The sequence below is a fragment of the Pieris napi genome, chromosome 3 (assembly GCF_905475465.1).
Source record: "Pieris napi chromosome 3, ilPieNapi1.2, whole genome shotgun sequence".
Lineage (NCBI taxonomy): Eukaryota > Metazoa > Arthropoda > Insecta > Lepidoptera > Pieridae > Pieris > Pieris napi.
In genome coordinates this window covers 9,733,093-9,740,407 of record NC_062236.1, presented here as the reverse complement: position 1 = coordinate 9,740,407, position 7,315 = coordinate 9,733,093, and positions in this window count along the sequence as shown.

Sequence of the window (7,315 nt, the reverse complement as noted above, 5' to 3'; positions counted from 1 at the left end):
GTAAGTTAGAATTTTAAATGTTTGTTATTAAACTGTAAGTTATATCAGCCGTTAGGCATTCAAGTGGTTTTGATTGATCACGTGATCAAAGCACTGCGAGTACCTTACCTCGAAAACGCCAGTGCTCGCAGTAGAAGTATAGCGGGGATTTGTGACGTCATATATTTCCTAGGACGCTGCGGCTGTATACTGCAGTCCATAGCGGAACAAATTTTTGAACAGTGGGAGCACTATACAGTACTCGCAGTGTATATCGGAACATACCCATAATATGTCATTATCTTTGACAATTGACTCTTATAAGTTGACAACAACGAAACATAGACGGATAACTATACATCATTAAACTTCAAATAAATATATCAAAACAAAAAAAAATACTAAGATTAAATTGACATCTAAATAGATATTTAATATTTTAGGTTTTATAATTTTGATACTTTAACCTTATGCAAACAACCATAATAATCTGCCTTTATGACATCTAGTGATATATTTTGGAACTGCAATCAATATAAAATAATTATCTACTTTGCCGGATACAGTAGTCCAAACTGTCATTGCACAAATGTCGGCAGTGATCATAGATGGCGTACGTTGTGTAGATAGTAAACGTTACCGTAAGTTCTTGTCTTATCCAAAATCAGTGAAATAAGATCGGCTATGCTTTTGATGTTACTTGAATTTTCTAGGTGTTTGTACTGATATTTTAAAATTATTACTCATGAAACTGTATAAATATTAAAAATTAATTTTTTTTTTTAATTATAATTTTTAAATTTTTTAAAAACTACATTCTGACCCAATGGTAGGGGAGCCCAAGAGGGGATTTCGGGATTTACTAAAGCGCGGCAGATTAATATATAGGGGGATACCTTGTACCCGGTTAAGTACCTCCACAAAATATGAGGCCCATATATAAAGCCGCACGTGAAGGAGACAGGATCAGTTTAGTAAAAAAAAATTGACCATCAGAAATTCCCGAGCGCGTCAGATTAAGGTAGGGTGAGTTAATTACATCCTAAAAAGTGTATATTCCACTAATCTGACAATTTGAGAGTGTCGGAAAAAAAGGGGAGGGCTACAAAGTTGTAAAAAAAAAACGTCATCTCGACATTCTCGAGCGTAGCTAATTTTTTTTTTATTTTGAAGGAAATAATTCAAGAATAATGAAAAATATATAATCTGACGATTTCCGCAAGCCGAAATAACAAAAATTCGTCGATAAAGTTAAATGCGTGCAGCTGCGTGATGCCTACATTTCCTTAAACCGATCGGAATTTACTAAACGGCGTTCTCAATATTTCCCTCAAAATTACATTTCCTGTGAATTTGAACCGATTCGGACCGATAGATTTTGAGAAATTTTGAAAAATCTTAAAAAAATAAGAAATATTTTTTTTTAAAGTGGTTTCTTTATCGATCAACTTCAAAAACTAATCCGCCTTTGAGCTTGAAAAACCACGTCGATCGCCACCAAGCTGGTCAAAAGCGGTTGATTCGTTCGAGAGATATCGTACACGAAAGAAACCCGAAAAAGTGTTCTTCGGGATTACTCCGAAATTTGTGGTTCGATCAATTAAAATTGCAAAATTATTTATGAGGATAATAAAACTGCGTCGAATGCCGCCAACCGCGTGAAAATTGCTTGATCCATTCAAAAGTTATTGCGGTTTGAAAATTCCAAAAATAGTGTTCTATGAAACTTCTATCAGACTTTCGAGCTGGGAGAGCTCAAATGCATAGAAATGTTATTTCTTTGAACTCAGTGAGCTCAAAATATCAATTTTAAGCGCCCAGGAATGGAATTAGCGGGAAGTTGCAGGGATGGCCCTTTAGGTGAACCGTTTTTCTATTTTTTTTTTGGCAGATCAGGCGAATCCCTCTAGATAATCGTCAGATTATGAGACAGTACGTTTAGAACATAAAGATGAACCACATATATCTTAATCTGACGCGCTTGAGTATTTCAAAATTGCGATTTTTTTTTGCAAATTAAGAAAATGGCTGTGGGTTTGCGTCCCATCGAAATCGTCAGATTAGTGAATGAGAGCTTTTTTTTGGTGCACTTAACACTCCCTTAGAAAATCTGACGCGCTCGATAAAAAATTTTTTTTTTTAATTTTCAACCCTTAAATACAACCACCCGCATCATGCAAACGATCAGATTAACATACGTACATTATTAAAAATACGTAGGGCATAGATGCTATCAATATCTGACGCGCTCGAGGATGTCCATGCAACAGTTTTTTTTTACATATTTAACTATCTATAGCCGCTTCCCCCACCGATGAAAAGGAATTTATCATATAACATTTTTTTCTTCTTTTTATCTAAGCTTTGCATCCCAATAGGTCTCTACGACGCTCGAGTAAATCCCCATTTAGCATCGTGGGCTCCCCTACCACAACTTTTTAATTTACATATTATAAGTGTCTACCAAAAATGTAGTTGCTTTGCATTCGTAAGCTTATTTTACGTTTTATATTTCTATAATCTTGAGAATAATCCGTTAATAATTAGTCTTACAGTAGCCGATTTAAAAAAAATACATAAAAGAAAATTTAATTAGATTAAAAGCCAAGGTTGTTTTCTAACCGGCTAGATACAAAAAAAAATTCTCTCCCTCATCATTTCCATTATTAGCACATCCATTAGGAGGTCGGAAATTCTAAGTCGAAGAAAACATCTCTTTGTTTTTTATTTAACGAAAAATGTTTTATAAAAGAAAATGGACGATCACAAAAATTAAAGCGTGTTTTCTTTTGTTGGGAATTAGTTTTTACTTCGGTGCCTCCCTCGTCACGTCATTGTTACAAGAGTAGAAAATTGTTATTGGCACTATGAAAATTACTGTATTTAAAAGAGTTTGACATCCTAACAATTATTAATAAGATTCACTCTTGCACTTTAACGACCTTTTTTTTTAAATTTACAATAATTATAAAATACAATATACTTACTATGTAAAGATATAATATCTCATTATAATAAACACCTATTCTTGATACAATCGTACAACTTAATACAAAAACTAGATTTCACAACGAACAAATACAAAACAAATAAAGCTTTTATTATGTTCAACAACCTCACAACAAACTCAATATATTGGTAGATACTCTATAGCTATAGTATGTTCTACCCTAAGCATAAAAAAAGAAAACGTCAAAAAAACCGCCAATTTCTTGTGCAAATACCGAATTGGCGGGCTGTCCCCCCACGAATGCAGCTGCGTATCCAAGGTCAGTGTTGAGTGCATTGCCCAAAGTGCACGAAACTAACGCACACAAACCTACGTGTGCGCACACGCGGGCCAGAATTACTTGCGCGTGTGTGCTACCATAAAAAGTAACCGAATTGCGCGGCAAAGATTATTCAAACAGATACCTATATTATTCTGAGATTTCTTGCTGTTAACTGATAAACTAAATCTGAACATCACGAATGTAAAATAAAAACATATTCCTATACGAGATATTATATCTAGATACATAAAATCCCTTTATGTAGGAACTTCTTATGTGCCACGAATTAATCTATGACTTCAATTATATATGAATTTCCTTCAGAATTAAAAACTAATAATATTCAACCTAAGTATGTAATATTTGTTCCCCTAACGATACTTTCATCGATTGCTCCCTCTGTCTCTACATAATCTCTGCCCTTGAAAATAAAACAATAAATGCAGTCCCGAATTGCACACATACATACCACAAGTAAGTCAAGAGTAAGGTCATGGTTACGCTTTTGACATTCGGCCGTTTTCGGTTTCGTTCGCCTGCGTCTGGGCATGTTTTCTTTTTGTAGTGTTTTTATTATGTACTTTAGGGGCAGAGTTAGAAGTGACACACCTACATTTTTTCTAATTGGTTAGATTTATATATATCGCATTGTAGAAATAAATTCGTTGAAATACATTGTTTTCGTTTTATTTTATTGCAATTTGTATTGGTCATAATTATTAAAACAAATATTTTTTGGTTTGTTTTAACCATAGAGAAAGGATTCCCACTTTGATCTTTGGGTTCTACACTTGTTACACAAGATTTAAAGTATTTTTTTTTCGGTTGGCTGATGATTTATAGGTAGGTAGGTACTGCTGTGTCTTATTTGTTTTTTATTCTCTTCTGTCCTAGTAGTATATTAAAAGTGATTTAATATGTTTTTTTTTGGTTTTTTTGTTTGGTTATATTTCTTATTACCAAACAAAAATGTCCTTGAATAGTGCATAAGTAATGTAAGTATTTGCATCTATATTTATTATTTTTTAAACCTACCTGTTTTTTACAATATTGATGTAGTCTCGATGTTATCATAAAAAATTAACTACCCAATCTTTACAAAAAACGTATATAATATGTTACATAGGTTATTATCATTTAATCAGGCTACATACGTATAATTTGTATTTACAATTTATATATTTATAATTAATTTTTTTTTAAAGAAATTTAAGACAAATTTAAAAAGTTTGGTCCCTGTGGCAGTGTACCTTTAACGCTGGCAGCATTTCCTCGCTGTATTGCGATACTTATTCGTTGAGCCATTACAGCACCAGCTCTGGCGTCACCAGAACCTACTATCTACCAGGCGCCAACTTAAATCTTTAATAAGCGCCTGTGCACTTGAACCCCACGGCCCAAGAGTATCTACTCTAAAGGGAACGAAATCGAAGTTGGAGGGAAGACTCTTATATTTGTGCCGTATATTATTTTCTGCCTGCTCCGCGGCCGCCCTAGCTTCTTTGCTTGTCCGAAGGAGGTGAGACGGGGCAAACGTGTCCACACAATATGTAGTAGGTATCCCAAAATAATATAATTATTTTTGGGATTTTAAGTTAATGATATTAGGTATTTACCTACAAGTAAAAAAATAAAAATAAATCAATGGCGCTACGTCAACCATTTTAGATCTGGGCCTCAGATTTCTGTATCTGTTTCATGATCATTTATAAATCTAATAGGCAAGTAGGTGATCAGCCTTCAGTGCCTGACGCACGCCGTTGACTTTTTGGGTCTAAGGCAAGCCGGTTTCTTCACGATGCTTTTCTTCTATTGTATTCACCGTTTGAGCGAATGTTAAATACGCAAATAGAAAGAAAGTTCATTGGTGCACAGCCGGGGATCGAACCTACGACCTCAGGGATGAGAGTCGCACGCTGAAGCCACTAGGCCAACACTGTTCTTACCTATTAGTCTTGGACAGCGTGTTTTTATTCTATTAATTACTTACATTTTGTCGTTATAATATTGTTATTATGAATTATAAAAATTATTTACCCTATTAAAATTATTTAGCGTATTCGTTATGTAAATGGTGATAATTTTGTATTAGAATAATTTTATGATTAATGTACCTACCTACCTACTTGGAAAAGAGTATAAATAAACTTTACATCTATTTTAATTACTCGCTTCAGCCTGATTTTTATCTATCATTTGGCATCGAAATGTAGTTTTTAAACTTATATTATAATAATAATAAATTATAATAAAACTTATAAAATAAAAAAAAATAAAAAACCTTTCTTACATATTATTCTCCTAAATACCAACTAATTTACAGTTACGATACATTATCTCATCGACAAAGCTTATTCAAAACGTCGTTTGATTTCATTAATTGTAGGTAGGTAGGTATTGGTTTGGAACACCGATAATCTTTGTTTACTCCTTAAACAATAAAATTAAACAAAAATCGTATATTGTCGTGTTCAGTGTTTCGCTTTTTACTCTCGACAAATATATCCACAAAATTGAGGCCGGCTCAAGACGGGTTTTGGCGGCATTCGTGGATCACGTGCGCCATTTTGAATTTTAACATTTTGTGTTCTTTTTTTAAAACCTCAGCCTTGAACGCAAGTGGCACCGCCCGGAGCTACGAAAATTTAAAAACGAAATTATTCCAATACTTTGTACTTTGTGGTTATGTGTTTTGTTTTTTTGTACGCAATGACAGTTGGCCGATGTGCTGTCAAATTATCGCGTAACTTTTGTCATAACATTTCATTCAAAACTGGGTTTTGGGGTTAACAAATAATAGGTCGGAAGTTTAAATGATCATTAACGAGATCTTGCGGCTTCTGTAAAAACCAATGGATATAATAATATTTTATTCAGATATAGGTAATTAAAGTACCTACCTATTTATAACTTTAACTATTTTTGTTTATTTCATCTCCAATAGAGTGGAGAAGTTTTTTTGTAGGTTTTTACTCTCAGTTTAGAGTGTGATTACTGACTCTGACTCTCTAAACTACGTAAATATCTACTAGATAAAAAAATACCTACAGAAAGTTTTGTGACTAGTGGTACATGTGGCAAACATATTTTATAACACAAGTTTTTGAGATGCATGAAATATTTTTATGCACGTGGGAATTGTAGAAGTTTTTGTTTTGCATGGACCCATGCTTTCCAAGTAATCAAATGCATGAAATTATAGTTTAAATGCCGTTTTGATAACATTATCATCATTTTTTGGATATTTTTGATAATTTTGCTATGCCTATGTATATGTATATTTGTTGTAACTATGCCCTGCAGGTTCACCAGTAAATAGACCATCCAAAAATATATTTTTTTTAAAATTCGAAGTAACAGTTTCTGAGGTAAGCTCCAACAAATAAACAAACTTAGTTTTTTAATAGCTGTAGTTACCATTTGAATTAAACAATTTTGTAAAGAAGTGACTTGATTTTTGGCATAGAACGGAGGTAAACCACAAAACAAATAAAACAAAACACATCAACAAATGAAAGAAATTTATTGTATACAGGTTTAAACATCCTTGCACATTCGTACCTGCCTAACCAGCCATTTCATTAAGATTATAACGTAAAATATAAACGTCTTAAGGTAGGTATTACATAATATTAATATGAAAAAACATTTCTCCACTTCGAAATTACAAGATACATTATACGTAAAAAAAGCATACACATGTGTGTACAATTCCACATTCAAATCAATTTTTGCGTCGCCAAGCGACGGTTTTTGGACGTCAATACAATTTAAAAAAAAAAAACGTCAGTCGAATAAGCTTAGCTTTCCAAAGACCTCTAAAAATTTGACTAGAATACAATTTTATGCCAATCACATTTTTCTGCCAATTCGTAGAAATGAAAACCACTTTTTACTGAGGAAGTATAATATAAATAGCGATAAAACAATAAAAAAATTAACAAAGACGTTATGTATATTGAAAATAATATTTAATTAAAACTTGTCAATCGAACAACAATAATAATTTGATCTTAGTTTCCCAAACATTTCCAGTTTAATTGGTCCATTGCGTAACTCATTTA